This window comes from Ornithodoros turicata, unplaced genomic scaffold (assembly GCF_037126465.1).
Source record: "Ornithodoros turicata isolate Travis unplaced genomic scaffold, ASM3712646v1 Chromosome78, whole genome shotgun sequence".
Classification (NCBI taxonomy): domain Eukaryota; kingdom Metazoa; phylum Arthropoda; class Arachnida; order Ixodida; family Argasidae; genus Ornithodoros; species Ornithodoros turicata.
The window spans coordinates 291,804-311,405 of record NW_026999392.1 but is presented as its reverse complement, the minus strand read 5'-3'; the positions used below and the strand labels follow the sequence as shown (position 1 = coordinate 311,405).

The following is a 19,602-nucleotide window of genomic DNA, read 5'->3' as shown; positions in this document are numbered from 1 at the left end:
ACGCAACTGCTTCTGATACTGCAACGTGATGACGAACAGAAGTTCATACAGGGGCTTCTGTGGTTTTGCATGCGACGGCAAAGCCTTCCGACAGCCAGAACCTCTTCTTTACTGCGGTAAAAACAGAACGTGGACCACTTAGCCATCAGCTAATGTGTATACCAAGCCCGATGTGTGGTTCCTGCAAATACATTATCAACAGATATGACTGTTCCCGAACAAACACTGAGACTCAGCATGGGGTCAGCAACGTTGCATTTCTAAGCAAATATGCTGCAGTTGTTATCCTCAGTCAAAAAGTTGGCGGATAGCGATCAACAGATTTACTACGACACGGTATACGAAGTATACGAGTGCACGAACGGAGTGGAACACCGACTTCATATTGCCATTATTGGTATCTCATTAATCAAGTTGATACCTAGATTCCTACATAACAGTCAGTCCCTGGCGGCTAGATTCTGGGATTTCATTGACGTCGTCAGTGATCTTCCCAAAGACGTGGACGTAATTTTTCTTCAAGTGGGACCGATGTGGGTGACGGGTAACCCGCCCCAGGTCGCCCTTTCTTTATGCGTGCAAAGCGCTGCGGATTCCGTTTCTTGATAGACACCGGATCACGAATACCCAGATTAGGGTAATGCCAGCTACTGCAAGCGATTGCATACACCACCGTTAACGGGTCTCCCATCCCAGGGTGTCGGAGCGAACCGAAAACAGAAAAAAAAAAAACACCGCTATTTTTGTGCGAACCGGAACGGAATCGAAACCGTATACCTTTTTTTCGCTCAGGGGGGAAACCGGAAAATTTATTTAACAGTTTTCGGTCCAAGAAAAAACTTGGCCGGTTTGGACTACGACTAAGCGAATGAAACTGCATGACGTCCCGTGTTCTGACGTCATGTCATGGATACTTTAGGACGGTTACGGATACAGTGGAATGTACGTCGGTATACTATGACCCTTGGGCTCTCTTTGTAACGTTTTATCGTTCGCGCATATAGACCTAGAGGTACATGTGACCGGTTGTGACTCTCTACCAATGTGCCAGTGTTCGTTTTGATTTCATCCGCCCAAACTTTTCTCTCTGGTTACGTTCCCCTTAGAAAGGAAACACACTCAACTAAACAGCGACCGAAGGAGGCTGCGTAACGGCTTCTCTATCAGTAATGTCGCGCAACGCCTCCCTCGTTTGAGAGCAGCGAAGTTGATTACATTTACGTATCCGCGAGGGCAAGCGCGTGCGAAGTGGCTCCTCTTTTGTGGACATGACACGAAGAAAAGGACACGGAGCCGTCGAGCGCGTTTGTAAATAAGGTGTTCTTCGGTTTGCGTTGCATCGTGCGGTGGTGCTTGCTGTCTAGCAAGCAGCAACAGACATTCGGATGGGACGCGATTGCACCAATCCAGCATGAAAGTACATTACGTATGACATCACGACAAACAAGTCCGTCTGTATCATGCGCTTCAAGAAAGGAGAAAGCCTATTTGAACATGCTGTCACCTACAGGAACCAGGAGCTACCCATTTCTCAGCTGCCTATTAATATTAAATGCCATGTATGCGGAATAAAAGGGTTTACATTTTGCAACATTGATTTTTTTTCCTGGAAATGAATATGCACACCTGAATCGGAACCGGTTAAATGCGGTATTAACCGTTATTTTCTTCTTTTTTTTGCTCCGGAGCAGAACCGGTACCGGACCGATTATGATGGAACCGGAACGAAAAACGTTTTGGTTCAACACCCTGTCCTATCCAAGTTTCCTGCGAACGTTCGCTTGCCCTTGATCTGGGTTTACACCGTGACTTTCCGTGGGTGTTCGTCGTCACTCCCCATTCTCGACGTAGATTTCCTCTACCATTACCGTCTTATCGGTTACACGTCTCGGTGCTGCCTCATCGACTCCACGACCAAGACCTCTGTGCATGGTCTCATCCTCCGACACTGTCGCCAGAATCCTCATGCTGGTACCTGAGAAGCTCGTAATTGCCCACGCCGAATTTGAGCACATGTTGGCTATTGGCATCACCTGCCCTTGCAGCGGCAACTAAACGCCCCCCCCCCACATGGTCCCTAAAAAGACAGGTCATAGGCGACCTTGCGGAGATTACAGGGCCTTCAACGTGATAACGGTGACTGAACGGTACCCCCCCCCCCCTCTCTATATCTAGGAATTTGCGACCAGTTTGCATGGTGCCACTGTATGTTCGAAGATTGAGTCTGCGGAAGGCTTACCATCAAATTCCCATGGTCGCTGAAGATGTTCCGCAAAGCACCATTACCACCCCATTCGGACTCTTCGGGTTCCTCAGGATACCCTTCCGCTTTCGCAATGCGGCGAAGATGTTTCAAGGATTTATCGATGCCATTAACACGGGGATTGCCTTTCGTGTTCGCTTACGTTACGACATTCTCGTAGCCAGTTCATCCGAAGAGCAGCTCCTTGACCACCTTCGCCTTCTGTTTGAGCACGGCATTGTCGTCAACGAGGAGAAATGCGAATTCGGATGTTCTGCACTCGAATTCCTTGGACATCACCTTGACGCCGACGGCATCAAACCCCTTCCCACCAAAGTCAAGGCTATCGTGGACTTCGCACCACCCCAGTCTTTGCGCCAATTTCGACGACTTCTAGGCATGACCAGCTATTACCGACGCTTCGTACCACACTGCGCCACCATACTACGCCCTTTGAAAGGATGCTCAGGCAGGCAGAGGGACACGTTTACATGGACTCCGGAGGGACAGGCCGCCTTTGAAATAGCGAAGTCATGGCTTGCCAACGATGGGCTCCTCGCTCACCCCGCTCACGGCGCCCCCACGTCTTTGATGGTGGACGTCTCTGGTCACGCTATCGGCGCTGTTCCGCAGCAGAAAATCGCCGGCCATTGGCGCCCTCTCGGTTTTCTCTCAGAGAAGATCAACAGCGTCCAAGCAAAGTACAGCGCTTTCGGACGTGTGCTCCCAGTGGCGTACTCGGCTGCCAAGCACTTCTGTCACACCCTGGAAGGCCGCCGCTTTACACTTTTGACAGACCACAAGCCGCTGGTGTTTGCGTTCGAAAGATCGAGCTCCATGTACTCGCCCGACGAAATTCGTCACCTCGCTTTTCTATCCAAATTCACCACATATATTAGCCACACCAAAGTTTCGGATAACATCACAGTCGACGCTCTTAGGTGCATTTTTCCTCGGATCTCCTGACGCGGTCCCGCAAGCGGACACCGAACTTGTCACCTTTCGTCTCTCGTCATCATCCCTGAAATTCGGAGATGTGGCGCTTCCTAAAGTCGCGTTTCTCGTTACTTGTGACATGTTCACCGGAACCCAACGCCCTTTCATCCTTCCCGGCCTCCGCCGCACTCTGCCCGACCAGATACACAATCTGCACACGGGGTATTCGACGCACGCCACGTCTTGCCGGGCATGAATACCGACGTTCGAAGTTGGACACAATCCTGCCTACCTTGCAGCGCTGCAAGATCCATCGCCACACTGTGACACCTCTGTCGCGTTTTCTCCCCCCTGACTCCCGTTTTGATATCGTGGGGCCCTTACCACCGGCCGAGGGAAAGCGCTATATCTTGACATATGTGGACCGATTCGCACGCTGACCTGAAGTCGTCCCTCTAGCCGTCGCGTCCGCGTTTGTCTCTACGTGGATCAGTGGCTTTGGCGTCCTCTCAGAAGTTGTAATCGACCGCAGTTTGAATCTCACCTGTTCACCTCACTAACAAAAATCTTGGGCTTCCCGTGTTTGCAGACAACCGCTACTATAACCTCGTCCGAACGGCTCCACCGCTCCCTCAAGGCTGCTTTGATGTGTCGCGCCAAATGAACCGTATGGATACTTATTGTGCTCCTCGGCATTCGTACAGCCGTTCACCCTGATTAGAGTTGTTCTTCAGCGGAACTTGTCTACGCAAAAACTTTGCGTCGTCCTGCGGGATTATACTGCTCCCCTCAGCACGAGACCGCTTCGCTTCCACTTGGCTTCCCTTCTCCAACAGGTTCTACGCAACCGTGTCACCCTACATTGCCAAAGACCTGTCATCATGTTACCGTGTTTTCATGATTACGGGCTCACTGCGCAAGTCGCTCCAGCCGCCATACTCTTGGCAACAGAGTAACTGACATTTTGATAGGCATGGTTCAGTGACACACTTTATTGCGCACTATAGAGTCTTCAAAATATTTTGTTTTTCTACGTGTCACACTTAAGATTAAGCCCTCGAATATATGTCGGTCTCTGATATCCAGGCTGCAGTCATTCATTACGATTGATTGGTCGTAAGCATGTGACCTCACAGGCAGAAGCGCTTACCGTGACTCATTTACAGCCGGGACGCGTCCAAGATGGCGAACACGGTACCTCTGTCCGTACCATCATAGCTCTTCCCGTTCGCTTTTGTGTCAAATACCGCAGTCTTAAATAAGGTGTTGGGGGTGAATATTCAAACTGGACGAGTTTCAATATTCTTGATGCCAATGTTCTGCACATCTATCACCTACTTTGCTGTAATATTTGGATCACGTCGGTGCATATAACTGCATTTTATATTTATCCGTAACAGCTTGAGATAAAGCGCAGCAACCCATTGGGAGTCTGTTTCTGTCTTAGTACTTCAATGTTTTACATTGCTGCAAAACCACCTGCGAGCGTAAGTATCCGAAATAAAGGTACGACGCTCTTCAATACGCGGCTTCAGTGTGAAGCGTATAAGTGTGCTACAGAAGTGGAACTACTTGCAACTCTATTGAAAAAAGCACTAGAATCATTCTGGTGTTTTTGGTGGCTGTGATTTGGGACGTTCCTGGTGCTTTCTTCTCTGACGTTACCATCAGAATTCCCTGGTGTTCCTAGTGTCTGTTCTCTGATGGTCCACACCAGGACCTCTGATGTGTGTGCTCTGGTGTTGCACACCAGGATCCCTGGTGTTCTGTGACGCTCCACTGTTGAACATTATGATGTCTCATGCGTTCAATCGCGTGATGTTCTTGGTCCGTCAGGAACCTCACAATGCACTAAAAGCTGTGCATAGCTGTAGACGTGTGTGTGTGAGGGAGAAAGCAGGACAGTGCAAGCGCAGCACGACAGCACGAACACGGTGTAAGTGTTGTCCTGTTTGTTTTTCTCTAAGCGTTCAAAACTATGCACAGCTTTCAGAGCCTCGTGAGGGCGCTGAGGAGCCAAGTACCTCACGGGATCGAATGCGTGAAACAGCATAATGTTCAATAGTCGAGCATCATAAAACACGACGAAGGGATCCTGCCATGCATACATGAATGTGCAACATTCAACCAACACGGTCTGCTCGTTATTCCGGTACTAAAGCTGCTTGGGATGTACTCATTAATGTTAGCGACTCATCGAACCAGTCAACAATACAACAAGATATCAAAGGTTTCTTTCTACTGCAAAGGTGTCCCAGCTAGCAGGCTACTAATTGTTTGCATATAGTATACTGAGAATCAGAAATAGGAACAGACAAGCACGGGTAACAAAACTGTCTATATTACTGCTACCATTGATGATAGACATTTAGGAGAAGTATGCACTCCACAATACAAAAGTACAAAAAGGTGCAATGTTATTTCTTCTGCAAGTGTGAATACACGACATACGGTACAGTTATAATTTAGAAAAGCATACTCGATCGACTCATCCGTCACATTTTACGTCCTCTCTTCTTTTAGTCCATATCCAATGAATAATCGCAGCCCACATGATGCAGGACGAAACGCACATTCAAGGACGTCACACCAACGACCAGTCGTCACACCTGCCCCGAATGCATCCCAGGCAAAAATCTAGAGTGGGACCAGTTCAAAGTGGTCCTTGAGACAGGCCTCATGCTGGTCCCCATTCCCAAGTGGTCCCATAGGGAACCACTCTGGAATGGGGACTGCTTGGGATCTGGAACCAGTCAGGAAGTGGGACCACTTGACGGATGGGATTTCAGTGGGACCAGTCTAGGCCCACTCACAAGTGGATTGTAGAGCTAAAATAAGCTTCCAGCTGACTCGCAATCAGCTTCGAAGTGAATTCAACAGGAACATGTTTGATGTCATTCCATCTGTCAAACCACAATGTGTCAAACCACAAAACCGGTACATATATTCGAGCATATTCCAAACGCAGTACATATTGCTACAGGACGGTGCAGTCCAGTGGGTGGTCTGTTGATGGTGTCTTCTCACTCTGAACTGGATTACTGGGAATGGCTATTATCGACACATTGCATTGAACATACTTTTTTGGCATCTCAGAAAAATATCAATTCATCCTGTCCATCTCAAAGTTGTAACACAGCACACAAACGACGAGTGAACAGGACAGTTGCCTTTTCACTTGTTGTCCTTGTTCTATGTTGCACCTTTGGGATGAATAGACAACGCCAATTACCCCACATTGCTACCTTATAGTATCTACAATCCTGTTTTGTGCAAAAGATACACTTCACAACATTATATCACTCTGATAGCCAGTAAACAGTGCTGCTCCATACTTCGCTGTGAATGAACTGGGAATTCTGTTTCATTGAGAAAACCTGTAGAGGAAAACGTTGCAAAAGTATACGTAATGCCACGCATAAAATGGTACATGTTTTCCTGCAACAATCACGCAATATACCTCACTTCAGTCGCTGGCCCTTATTCTGCACGATTCTTGCAACTATCTTCCATTTCATGACAAGCCAGCTAAACGATAAGACACATAACAAAGTCAGTTACAAGTCTAAGCATGCGTTCCTAGAATTCCAGCTAGCCTGCACTAACGGTACTTTAAATAGCAGTAATAACAGGGAGTAGATCTACACATTCAGATAAACGTTCATATATATCAATCACTATACTCACCAGCGTAATTGCACTTTACTCAATGGAATGCGTCGCTCGTATATATGCGTCATGGAATCCTATATGCGTCGCTCGTAGTTTCTCGCGATTTAGCTGGTGCAGAAGTTGCAAGACAAACAAACTATACATAATACAGCGCTTGACCATAGAGATTAAAAACATTTATGTTTTCTTGCCTATTTTGAAGAGTTGAAAAACGGGAACTACCGACGACCCACCACCACCTACCGCAACGACATTTCAAAACACACACATTGATGCAGATGGCGCTCAGTCTGCTCCTCTTGCCGACGACCCCGACGACGAAGCTCGTAAAGTTTCGGTTTCAAACTCGAGCGAAAATTACGCAAAGTTTGATTTCGGTACGCTGCGCGCGAATGTTTCTGGTATATTTACCGACAAAAAGGTAACTTGGGCGAATTGCGGTAGGACCATAAACGATTGATACATTATGAAATGTAAATTAAGATTATCATTTGTCTCGCAAAAACGCCCAGTAAACATATCTGCACATACCACTTGAGCAGCTGTATGCACCTGCAAGGAATACAGAGAGCCTTCAATTCATCCCGGTGAAGATTCGCGTAGTTCTAGGGCACGTGTCAAAATTACAGTGACTGATACGTGGTACTGGCTTCAAGGCTTCAAAGGGGTTTCCAAAATCAAGTGGGACGGTGCAACACTGGAGCCAGACCCCCCCCAAAGGTACCTGGCTTCAAGTGGGCTGGTAGGTTGTGCTCCCAGGATGGACACAAAGTTGGCCAGGCACACCACTCTAAATACCACAATGGGACCTAACTTCAAGTGGGATGGCTGGACGGGGCCCAGCGTGGAGGCACACTGGAACCACTCATGCTACCCAAGGTTCCACAATAAGACCTGTGTATGCCACTCTGGAACTGGCTGGGACCATCCTGAACCCAACTGTAGCAACTGTAGTGCCAGTCTGGGACCATCCTAGATTTTTGCCTGGGATCGCTTGTATTTTCTCATACTTGAACTTGTGCACAGGTTGGAAAGCAAACTACGACATATAATGCAGAACTTCAGAAACACATATTCAAAGTTGTTCACATTCGTGCGCAGTTTTCATGTTGAAAACCAGGACGGAACGCTACCTCAACCACCTTGGCCAGCTCGTTGAGTTCAAAACAGACACTAGTGCCGAAGGCGCTGGCGCTGTCTTATGTGACAATGAGAGCGTGAAGTTTCGTTTTCAAACTCGAGTGAAAGCCGCAAAGCATGTCAATTTCGACACTCAGAGGAATTATTTGCGATGCAAATTATCATTTCTTTTGAAAAGAAGTTGCGCTAAGGAACTCATGATCATTGTAAATAGTGGTTTTCATGGTAACAACCTGTAGTGCTCGTACACTGGCGCCTGTAGGTCTGGTGTATGTGAACCACACCAGACCGCTCTAACGGTCACATTAAAACACTACGTCTGTCTAGTGCGCACACCAAGCATGCTAGAAGGCACCAGAATCATTCTGGTGTCGTAGTAGTCCACGCTCGTGTTGACATCAGGAGAACTCGACAGCACCAGAATCACCCTGGTGTCACGCCAGAAATTTTTGATGTGCACATTATAAACATCAAAAGAGTCTAGTGTTAACGCCAGGGACATCAGGAAACACCTGAATAATTCTGGTGATTTTTTCAATCGGGGTTCCCCAAAGTGGGAAGGGTTCCATAAAACAACTTGCACGTGATCGAGTATTTCGAGGTGGAGCCACCTGCAAGTGCCTGTCAGTGCCGTGTATGTCAAAGAGATTCTGGCCATTAGGAGGAGCCTAAAAAAGAGGCTCGACCTGTCGATCAAACTTAGGCGCATTTCATTGGTTACCGTTTTCCATGGGAGCTGCCATGACACCAAATTTTCTCAAAGATGGAGGGTGGTGCTTGGAACGGCGAAGCGGAGATTTCGTGACAAAAAAAATTCACAGACTACTTTAATTTCATACTGTAAGTATATATATCCTCATGTACGCATCTGCAAAATCAGCTTCAGCTTTCGCTCCGACATCATTATTTACGCGAAAATGGGATGTTTCGTCGCTAACGTTAGGCCTAGTTAAGAACGTGATACCAAGAAAGTAGCAAGAAGGGCGACCCTTATACGTAGGATTTTGCTTTTTATAGTTGTATTTTATTTATACACACGTCTTTGTCCATTTTTTTGATTCGATCTACTTGCATTACGTGATTTAAAACTTCATACGGGCAGCCGTCTGCTACGAAGAAGCGGTTGTACAGCTCTCCTGGCCAATCACTTCTGCCAGCAACCATTTCTGCAATGCTGAGCCTTCCCAATATGCCTCTCTCCATGCAGATGGCGTTGATAAAAGTGGGTGCAAAATCCGTCGTTTTGGTTTGTCACCAGTGATACCCGTGTCAATCCAAATCAATCGAGTTTCTCCAAAATGGTGTCACCCTGTAAATAAGGATGAGGTATAAGTACTTGATGAATGTAGTAATAGACAACTGTATTTCTACCTATGATTGGCTAGATGCCTCAAAAAGTGGGTGCAGCCTCAGGTATAGGCCCCATTAATGGCCAGACTCCCTTTGACATACACGGCTCTGGTGCGTGTGTGTTTAAGTGGATGATTTCCAAGTGACCCTCCAAAGTCAATATATTTTATGAAACAATTCGCAAGTAATTTGATTTGCAGAAAAAAAATGCACTGGGTCTTGACGGAAATGCGTTAGCATTAAAACTTGAAAACCCTTTGGAAACTCCCCTTCACAACGCTACACAACTCTTCACACGACCCTACGCAACGCTATAACGCAAGGCAACATTTGCAGCCGAAGCCTTACGGGCTTCCTCTGATTACAAGTGTGCGCCGCGCGCCGTAGGTACGAAGTATTTTTTTTTCTGCGGATTTTACGAGTCAACAGGGTGAAAACACGAGTTTCTGGGAATAATATTGGACTATACCATAGACCGTACAGGTATTATGGCGAACTGGAGCTTCAGCCCTCAGCAGAAATGAAACAGCAATGGTATTGGCACCGCCAGCAGAAGATGATAGTAGCTTCGAGGAGTCCATTGGCAGACACGAGTAAAGATTGGGAGAAAGAAGACAAACATGCTACTATGAAGACTTCCTCACAAATGCCCATTGCACGTTCGTGATTTCTCGTGGTTGGGGTGGGTTAGGTTAGGTTAGCCAAACAAAATCTGGAGATGAACTCACACAGATTCCAACCGTGTCAGAAAAAAAGAAAATAAAAGGAAACTTCTTACATCAAGAGCCAACTTCATCACAGAATGAACATAGCGATCACCGTATTCGTACGAGTGGTTCCCACCATCTAAGTCCGTCCCGTGTGAGAGAGAAACCCGAGTGGCAGATTCCAGGAATACATCGCATTCAATAAGTCGTTATAAGAAAATATATTTTCTAATTTAGATAGCCTAATAAAAGAAAGCTACGGGTTTAGGAAGCAGACAGTTCGTGGACGCGAGTCCGAAATGACCAACTAAAACGACTGTATAAAAAGATAATGCTACGCCGGCTTGATTTTCACGTTTCTGAATTGGTTCTTACACGAATCAGGCGTGCACCTTAGGGGGAGGGGGCATGGCTTGGTCCCTCTAAATTTCCGACAATAAATAGCGCTTCAATTTCCTTAGGGTAGCGCATGTGTATAGCGAGGAGAACGAAGTGAACGGATTCAGTGATGTGTCGGTGATGTATCGGGTTCAGTGATGTCCAAAGAGCTCTGCTCACGACGGCGTTGCCATCTATGTTGTCCGTTACGAACCTTAGCTTTAGCAGCGGAGTGTGGATCGTCATGAGCGCATGCGCGGGAGTAAAAGACTTTCATCGAAGAAGCGAGGAGAACGAAGTGAACGGATTCAGTGATGTGTGGGTCGTGAATGATTCGCTCAGACTGAACAAATCTGTCGTGTGAACTGAATGAACTCATTCAGCAATAACCAAAAGATTCGTTCACAAATTCAGTCCAGTGACGCCCTTCATCTATCTCTATTCGTCGCTTGTTGCACAATTTCTGCAATACGCCGTCTCGCTGCTCCAAAGAGCTCTGCTCACGACGGCGTTGCCATCTATGTTGTCCGTTACGAACCTTAGCTTTAGCAGCGGAGTGTGGATCGTCATGAGCGCATGCGCGGGAGTAAAAGACTTTCATCAAAGAAGCGAGGAGGAGAACGAAGTGCATGGAATGACTGACTGAACGAGCTGCTTGCAACATCGTTCACTCCGTCAGTGTCGGAGTCGACGAGTCCCGTCGATTCGAGTAATTCTTTCTCTATCCTAGAGCAGTTCTGAATGATTTATAGTATCGGCTGCGCCAAGGAAAGGGCTGTGCCCTTATGAAAAAATGTCTATTGACAGTTGTCAATAGGCGTAAGAAGGAATTCGATAGAGGGTTTATAAGCACGGTATGGCCTCCCTGTAGAGGGTCTTTTAGGAATTGGCCACTGATTTCTTATTGAGCCCTTATCATGGTAAATCTATAAACAAATTGTTGTATAACCTATATAAGCCATCAACACGAATCCTTCATAAAATTAATAAGAAATTTACAGGCCCTGTATGAGCATTCAGTTGAAAGTCTGTTGGGAATTGGCCATTGACCTCTTATTGAGCTTTTATTGCGACAGGCCTTTGAATTTCATATTCAGCCTGGGTGGCAAAACGATTATTGTGACCCTATTGAACCTGTATTGTAATTGGCTATAGAGTCCTACTGAGCCTGTATCGCAAAAGTGTTACTGTATTTCTACTGAGTTCGTATTGAAGTCTTGAAAGTTTGTTTTGGCAATAAAAAGTCGATATCAATAAGAAGGCGATAGAATGCATAGATAATACATATGATGCTAATAAACAAAGCAACAAACATTTTTATAGGGGTTAGCTCCACTTCAGCCCATGCATAGGGTCACTCGAGTCTTCCCACGCTGTTCAACAAAAGCCGTGTATTCCAAGTACGTGGCTAGACACACCCCCTGCCCCAGTTTTCACCACCAAATCTTTTGAACCCCAATTCAATGTGACAGACGTTTTCTCGTGACGCACGACCTTACCTGGTCGAGCAGGCGACTGCGAAGCACTCCATGATTGGCGCAGCACTTCCATCACTGCATTACGCTAAAACATCTGTGCTGCTCTCATAACTTTGGTGCAAAAATTCTGTACAGGATAAAAATAAACACTGTGTATATTATAAAAGACAATACAAAGCAAGAGCTGTATCACCACGTCAAATATTATAAGGTTTATTCACATGACGTCATCCGAAGGAGACCGCCACTGTCGCTAGCAGGCAGATTTGCTGCCATCGCCCTCGGCAGCAAATCTGCCTGCTAGCAGATTTGCTATCTCGGCAGATCTCGGCCCTATTGTAGATCTCAATCAAGCTGTTGCCCATATTATACTCACCGCATATCTGGTGTTTAAAACTTGTTGTTCTGTGATTTGTAGAATATCCAAGCAAATTCCATGTTTTTGGTGTTAATAGTCACCTAAAAAGCATAATGCAGCGAACAAATGCAAGGACTTAACATTGAGGGACCTATACTATGGTGCTGAGGTGACTTCAGTGAATAAACCTTTTAGGGGAACTCAAATCTTACACTACTGCCAGATAGCTGTTTGGGTGAAGTAAGACGGAATGACATAGTCACGCTGTTCTCCATACAATACCAAGGATGTTTCAAAACGACTAAGCACAGAAATACTAGTTTTGTACCGTTTGATGAATATTTTGTCTGCTGCCCATACATGTTGTGCGGTTCTTTAGCAAGCTTCGGCAGTCCTTTCTTCTACTTCGCACTTCCCTACTGACTTTCACAGCATCTGAAGAAAAAAAAAAGGTTCGATTTCGTTAACCACACGACAACCATGTAAATGGAAAGCAGTTAGAGCCTTCCAGCAACTGTATTTGCAATACTTTGTTGACAAAAAATTTAAAGAGGCTCCCTCTATAGAGTAAGATTAGGGGGCACATCGAACACCAGGAACATTGGAGGACAACACAGCCACACGTCAGAGACAACTGCTTTCCCTTACCTCACAGGGAACTGTTAAGCTTATGTGCAAATAGATGTTTCGTAGGGTAGGTTACCACTATTTTCATATCCACCGATGCAAGATAGTCCAAGCACCTATAAAAAGAAAAATGCAGTTGCTATGAAACCATGATATGCAAACAAAAGCAATTGCGCAAAATTTTCAGTGTGTGGTTTCACTACCAGCGAAAAATGCAACAACCGAAGCCGGGCTGACATGACAATGAACTATCCAGCATTTATGTTCCGGCGTGTCCGCCCTGCAAACCGTAACTGTCGACTTTCGTTTACTCGACTTCAACAGCCACCGAAACCTCGTGAATCTCGATGGTTAATTAGCGATACCGTATTCGTTTTAGCACCAAGACGAACCAAGGCACTTACTGAAACGTTGTACTGCCGAACATACAACCAATCACTACTTTGAATGCAAGTGCAGTCAGGTCAACCCACACTTCCAATGTTCTTCAATCGGTGATACGAAGCCGAAATAGATAAAGGAAACGATATTCCGATATTATGCCACGCATCTCTACTATATGCGATTTGGTGCACAAAAACAGGCACATACTTTTAACGAAGAGTGAACTCACCCCTTAAACTTGGAAAGCCAGAGAACAAAGAAACGCTGTCCACCACAGCGTATTCTGGGAGCTCTGCTGCGCTCAACAGTTTTTATTACTGGACAGCAGACTTGTGCGTAACGCGTTACTAGTAATTGCGTTACTTGTAATCAATTACCTTTTTTGAGTAATTTTTCGAGTAATCAATTACTTTCCTGAGTAATCGATTACTCTGTAATTGATTACTTTTCCGGCAGAGATTAGCTTATCTCTCAGACGTTCTGCCCGAAGTCAAGCCCCTGGTGCCAGGCTGTTCTACTACAGCAAGCGGAGGTTGTAATAACGTTCTGGAATTCAGAGTCTCTCTCCCTAATCTCTTCCTACGCCAATGTGTGATGGTACCTGAAGCTTTGCAGGTTTAGTGAGTCACGGGGAAATTCCACGCAATGCTCTTCCACAATCGGGTCAACGTTTTCCCGGGCGATAAATACAGTAGACGTACAGATCTCTTTGTCTACGTGTTTTTGTTTGTCTTGTTACTTCAGCTGTTCCGCTGTTGAACTTTTTTCTTTTTTTTTCTGAAGCACAACAAAGACGGTTATAACTTGGGTGATTGCAGAGTAACGACCGAAGTAACGCGTTACTTTTCTACTCGTTACTCAATTACATTTGAAGACGAATAATTGGTAATGATAATCAATTGCTTTTTCCACAGAAGTAACGGTAACGGTAATCAATTACTTTTTTCGAGTAACGGGCACAAGTCTGCTGGACAGCACGGCGTACGTTCTCGCTATGCTCAAAAATTGCAAGACAAAACGTGCGGGAGATTAGAACTTAGAAAGATTTTCGTATAACAGCCAGTAGAGTGCAGCCGCCAAGACCCAACTGCTACCCGTTGCGCGTCCGGAAAGTTTGAAGTTTCAACGGTTGAAACTGAACAGGTTCGAACTGGTTGGGTGGATGGATGGATGGGGATTGGGTAGACGGGCAGACGTCATTGCCATTGCTTTAGCTCGTGCTTATTGAGTACTTATTGTTTGTAATATTCTTTAATTTCCGTGACCGTGCATTATAATTGGGTGGCGGAGGTTAAATGTTAAATAACACATATGCCAATCCAGCGGAAGTGACACCCACATCATCATCATTATGTCATCGCCATCGTCGTTGCAGCGACGAGTGACGAGTGTCGTATTTTGGTGCTGTGTGTGTTGAAAATGGGTGTTCTTTTTGCAAACATTTTATCGGTGCCTTTGCTACTGAGCTACAGATGTGCCTAATATGTAGCGTATTGCCTGTTCAGCGGTTTCAAAGAGATACCATGGGCAGTTTCAAGATTTTTTGAAGGGTCCTGAAATCCCTGAGTCACGTCAGATTCCATTTTACTTCTGCAGCTGTGCAGCTTGTCGGAAAATGTTATGTGCAGTAAACAAACATCTGCCATCTCCTGCCCACAGTACGTGCAAAGTGCTTCTGTGTTTATGGAGCAATGGTGTTTATAGTGCTGCGCTGAACGATTCGTCGGAGTCGTCGACTTTTTTATTGACATTTAAGTGATTCGATAATTTAGTTGCTGATGACTGAGTTGGTGTAGCGTAGTATTCTGCAGGGGAGTTGCTGACGTACAAGATTTACATTTACCAGCACAATTTTTCTGCAGATTTCGCACGCCGCCATCGTGCGCCACCGGAAGTTCGTTAGTTAGGTAGACAACAAGCTATGTGCCTAAATGCGGGTCATGTTTTTCTGCACACACCCTGTATATTCAGTAAACTAAAACACAGCACTTAGATTCTGGTAATGTCTTCTAGTTGTGGATGCTATATACAGGGTGTCCACGCTAAGTGTGAACAGATTTTTTAAAAATATATCAATCACTTTTTCCGAGATCAAATCAATTGCAATATAGCATATGCTGAAGGGCACTCCCTAGGGACAGACTCCTAGACTATTAACAGACTCCTAAGGCAATGTCTTAATTAACTTTCAATAATTAACTTTTTAATTATAAAAGCTACCAAGTTGCTCCAATGAGAACATCTGATCTCTTCGGTCACCAGATACCAAAGCCTTTTTCAGAACAAAAATCCGTTCGATAGATCGTCCGCAAAAAATTCGTGAAGGAATGCCATTTTTTTCTTTATTTTATTCATTGCGCATCTCTAGAGACGCGTCTTTCCTTCGCCCCCAATACGAGAGGATGAAAGAGCACACTATCGCCTCTTGGGTCCTGGAAAAAGATTAAAAGAAAACAGAAAATGCAGCCCAAGATAAGGGCAGTCGCGATAGAGTCACCCGATAGATTTGTGTTTTTGTTTTGTTTCCGCAAGTTAAAGCTAATCTTCGACGCATGAGGCGGCACTGTGCTCTTTCACTCTCTCACACTGGGGGTAAAGGCAAGCCGCTTGTTTGAAGATGCGCAATAAACCCAATAAAGAAAAATATGGCGTTCCTTCACGAATTTTTTGCGGACGATCTACCGAACGGATTTTTGTTCTGAAAACGGTTTTGGTATCTGGTGACCGAAGAGATCAGATGTTCTCCTTGGAGCAACTTCGTAGCTTTTATAATTAAAAAGTTAATTATTGAAAGTTAATTAAGACATTGCCTTAGGAGTCTGTTAATGCCACCTAGGGAGTGCCCTTCAGCATATGCTATATTGCAATTGATTTCATTTCGGAAAAAGTGATTGATATATTTTTAAAAAATCTGTTCACACTTAGCGTGGACACCCTGTATATGCATGTCAGTGAGCCAAAAAAAGAACTCGGATCATCATATGTATGGACATTATTTAAATTATCTACGTACCTCAGTCAGACTGCCTTCACCTGACTGATCTTTTGTTACAATGTATGGGCATACAACTCACATAGCATGAAAGACTACATACTATCCATTTGGTCATAATATAATTGGACAAAGTTAATGAGGTCCGTTCGTGCATAGTTTCTGAAACTTGTTACAGAGTCCAGTTTTATTACCTCAGTATGATCATTTGCAAACAGATTGTACTTGCTGCTTCACACATGTGTGATGGAAAGTAACAGAATAAGGAATTTCCTTTTTGTATGAGGATCATCCAACAAAAGTTCCTCTGCTGTGAACAAAATAATAAATCTATAGCATAACATTGAAAAAATATATGTACAGATTAGAGCTCAACGTTACTGCCTAATATAGTCACTTTATTTAGCTGAACATTTTCGGTACTGTAATATCAAGTATTCAATACTGTATTGTCTGTGCCATGCTATGTCCTGTTTACAAAGTGAGGCATTCTCTTTGCATTTCACCTGATCAATTTGTGTTTCATGATCACTTGCGAATTGGTGACTGCCGAGGGGCGCTTTGAGAGGAAGATGGAACAGCAAATTGAACAAATTTTCATTGAAGTAGTATGAATGATCACCTTGAGCACGAGGAGAACGAATTATACAGGAAGCTCACGAAAAGGAAACTCACGTTTGTGAGTCTCTTGTATACTTCATTCTCCTCATGCTCAAGGTGATGCTTCATACTTCAACGTTGTACCAGCTCGCTTGTGTACTTTTTCTCTCTTTGGCAAATTTCCACATGAATTTCTGGAACAAATCCCGAGTCTTTCAAGACGAGTGCAGACAGCGTTGACGTGGTTGTACTACACCCTTCCAAGTCCTGTGCGTTTTTGTTTCATTGTAGTTTGAAGCTTTCCCAGGATCTCGCAGTACATCTGCATTTACTGTGATTGTGCGTGTGAGATAATCTACAAGTTGCACACAACGATAGTCCCGAAACATTGTTGGCATAGCCTTTCCAGACGAAAACGCGAGTTTGACCTCCTTCAGAATGCTTTCACCGGGCACTCACCATGACTTCCTATGGTATTTTGTCTCAGCACTTGCATGATGCACCCACGTTTCATTAATAATAATTGTTGCAAGAAATTCATCTTGACCGTCTTGATGCCATTCAAAGAAAATGCAAGCTGCATTCATTCGTTGCTCTTTACGAACGTTACCGAGCAAATGTGGCCCCCATCTTGCATAACTTTTGTTGACCAAGCTGAAGGAAATTTGTTCCCATGAGTATCAGAGTGCAGTACCAGTGACCCGCCAGTCTCCGTTAACAATTCTCGGAATTTCAGAAAAGAAACGTTGTTTCGTGGTTTTATAGCTCATCTCCCACTGTACTGTTCATTGTGCGATTTTCACGACCCTGTATAGAGGACACACCATTTCAATGCCTGTAAAGTGTTTTGTATAAACAGGTGTTAACTGTCAGTGGATATTCTCTAAAGCACTCTTCTCTCTTTAACGAAAAGTAGGATAACTCTTAATTGCTAGGATAGTCAGACGTACCGGAAATATTACATCCATGCATGAATGCCTGACACATAGGTGAACGGCACTCCATTAACCAACATCTGCAGTGCCGGGATGTCACACCCAACTACTACACCATTCAGTTTGTCCTAGTGGTGTTTCCTTTGAATAACAAATATCGGGGAACCTTATTTTTGGATGACCCTCCTAATTCCAGTTCTCTTTCTGCATTTGGCTACATTTTTTAGATTTCTTGTAACGACTCTTGTGGACAGATACCAGCATGGAAGACTTAATAATAATTGGGGTTTACATTGCGAGACAACTGAGATCATGAGCGACGCCACAGCAGTCAGCCTGTGGATTGCCCACCTGAGTGTCCTTAAATGTGCAATGAAAGCTCACCACACAACACACCATATTTAATGTCCCTTGTACCCATATTTAATGTCCCATATTTAATGTCCTTGTGGAAGATGGCATGTCTAAGCAACTTGTATCCTGGCACTAAGTTGCTGGTGTTTTTGGACGGGTTCGAACCGGCGATCTCGGGATCAGATGGCGAACACACTACAGACTCAGCCACCAAGGCCGGTTCATGGACGACTTGAACAACACAATTATGTTAACTCTGCCATCAAGTTATTCAGTTTCCCGCATATATTTTGTAACAATTGAACTTCAGTTTTGTAAGCCTGAAATCTAAGCTTAGAACCACCTCTTATAATTTAGTGACTCTATTTGACGTGTGAATGTGTTCACGCCTCTTAAAAACCTAATAAGACAAAATCTTGATGATTTCTAATACATGGTATATACAAGGCCAGCTACAAGACGTCTACAATTAGACGTCAATTACTAAATGTCTACCAGATGTCTAGTAAATCACTAATTTTAGACGTCTAAATAATGGTAAGACTTTTAGACGTCTAGTCAACGTCTAGTTTGGGCACTATCCCTAAAGTCTAGGGTTAGAACAGGTCTGGACGTCTAGTAGACTACCATGTGTTCCCTGGGATATTTCGATTACGCGATCAAAAATAAAAGGTCTAGAACCATGCACACTTCCCCATGCAAATATTTCCCCAGCATCGCGAGACACCGTACCCACGTAAATCAGGTGCAGGAACGAAAAAGATGCCAACATACCTGTAATCCAGTGTCCCATAAGTTTGATTCGATTTTCTGACAGCTACAATAAAGAGAAAATGCACGATTCACAAGTTTCGTTTCGCCATTTTCATTGCGGTACATTTCGCAAGCGTCAAGCAATCCCACGTGACCTTCTTTGGATCAATGAAAATTACCGTACTCGCATCATGAACATATATGTTCATGTCAGCGCAAATCACGTTTTGCATGCTATAGAAGGAGGGGGGGAAAATACTCTTCCTTTCGTGTTTTGATATCTTGTTGTTTTGGCACTCTCACTTCGGAGTTCGGATGGTGTCTAGCAACGTTGGGTATCTCGTTTCTTGTGTGAGCGAGCCATGGAGCGAGCAGTTGCTGTTTACGACGTGTTCACATATCGATTTGTAGTGCTCTCGGTGCTGTAAAGTGCAAATTAGCGGACTTTATAGCGGCTCTCTATTTTCCGTCGTTGTCTTTCGAGCAGCGCCTGTTGTTCCGGTGAAAACCGTGTTGAATGAATCGCCACAGTCCCAACGTATATCGCGCAGTGTTGACCAAGACCAAGTCAAGCAGGAATCCTGGTGAGTTATGCTTTCGTAGACTGTCTGGCTTAGTAGTGTGCTGTCCACACATAGTTGCATTCTCATACGAGTAATTTAAATGAATCAAAATAGCCGAAGTGCCTGTAATAGA

At 44.7% G+C, this 19,602-nt stretch overlaps 1 protein-coding gene across 4 annotated transcripts in view; it reads left to right on the top strand.

The window, feature by feature from the left end:
• Nucleotides 1–19,602, top strand: part of LOC135374565 (SH2 domain-containing protein 3C-like) — a 286,980-nt gene that overhangs the window by 174,984 nt on the left and 92,394 nt on the right. The window lies entirely within an intron of this gene.